This window comes from Peromyscus californicus, unplaced genomic scaffold, assembly GCF_007827085.1.
Source record: "Peromyscus californicus insignis strain IS unplaced genomic scaffold, ASM782708v3 Scaffold_16__1_contigs__length_79575227, whole genome shotgun sequence".
NCBI lineage: Eukaryota > Metazoa > Chordata > Mammalia > Rodentia > Cricetidae > Peromyscus > Peromyscus californicus.
The window spans coordinates 51,673,453-51,674,941 of record NW_026294458.1 but is presented as its reverse complement, the minus strand read 5'-3'; the positions used below and the strand labels follow the sequence as shown (position 1 = coordinate 51,674,941).

At 32.2% G+C, this 1,489-nt stretch overlaps 1 non-coding gene across 1 annotated transcript; it reads right to left on the bottom strand.

Annotated features, from left to right (window-relative positions):
- Positions 1-539: 539 nt before the first annotated feature.
- Positions 540-620, bottom strand: Trnas-aga (transfer RNA serine (anticodon AGA)). The gene has a single exon. It is a non-coding gene; the product is annotated as a tRNA-Ser (tRNA).
- Positions 621-1,489: the final 869 nt, after the last annotated feature.

Below are 1,489 nucleotides of genomic sequence, written 5' to 3'. Positions count from 1 at the left end.
ATTAGGTAATCTTACAAGAGATTCTTGCTAAAAATAAGAGTCATTGATTTGCCTTCATGAGAGGAGTTAAATTAAAAGAAATTAGACTGCTAAGTCTCTACTCAGTATTTCTTCTCATCAATCTGAAAATTTCTTGGAGAAAAGCCATATCTGCCTTCAGCTATTTGACTCAATGATGACTCCATCCTTTACCAATATATTCAGTATTTCTTCATGAATATGCATGTCACAACATTATGCTGATTATTTATTTGCCTTATTTGAGTTCAAAAAATGACATCAGGAGTAAATCTAACATAAGACATAGTGCCACCTATAATTTTACCAGTCAGCACTCAAATTATTAGTCTTTTTCAAAATTTGTATTAATCTATTTAAAGTTAATTATGTTTAAAGTTGAGAAAATGTTGTCCATGGGTCATGAAAATGTTTTATTTATGCCACTTTTACAACTTTAAGTGTTTCATTGTATCATATCCACACTCTATTTTAGGATGTGCTGATATTTATATGTGAGGGTTTATATTTTTTTCTTTTTTTTTTGGAGCTGAGGATTGAACCCAGGGCCTTGTGCTTTCTAGGCAAGCGCTCTACCACTGAGCTAAATCCCTGACCCCAGAGGGCTTATATTTTTATAGATAATATTTTTATATGATTTGAAAATGTGAAATACATTCACACAGAAAAGAGAAAATTGAAAATAATATGTCTTTATATTGGAATATCTTTTACTAGATTTTTTTCTCAAGCTTATGTTGCTTCCTGACGTACCTTCCTTGCACATCCTGTCTTCCAACTGCGAGCACAAAGCAGAGTATACACTGGGAATGGTGCAAGCCCTTGTGTCCTTGCGTCCTCCAATGACACACTTCCTCTATAATTTCATTTATGAGTTTACAGCTGAAATTTTCACTCAAAATGGGAAGAAATTGACCAGTAGACATGCTAGGCCAGGCATCATGGATTCTATGCCTCTAGAATCTGTAAACACCCCCAATCTTCCTTTTCTAAGTTTCCTTGATCATGGTGTTTTATCACAACAATGGAAAGATAGCATATCAATGACACTCAAGGGAAGACCCATGTCCAGGAGTAGTTGGCTAGCATAATAAAGCTTCTTAACATAAAGATGTTGAAATTGCCATATTATTTACATTATAATTTATTTTAAAACACAAAGTTCTAAGATATTTAATGTATAACACTTAACTTTTCAAACAGACATTTATAAAAAAGTAATTTTTTTTCAAAAAAAATGGTCTATGACTCAAACACTATGCTATTATGTGGTGGTCTCAACATACCAAGTACTTGAATTACATGCATGTGACAACATGTTGTGCTCTAAAAAGTCATTTCAGTGTGATAGAGACCAGGATATACTTTTTAGACTAGTAGGATTTTGTATTATGCAGTGTTTTGACACATAATTTATGATTCAATTATTTAGAGTAAAAGCATTCTCTCTAATTTTCTTATAATAAAACAA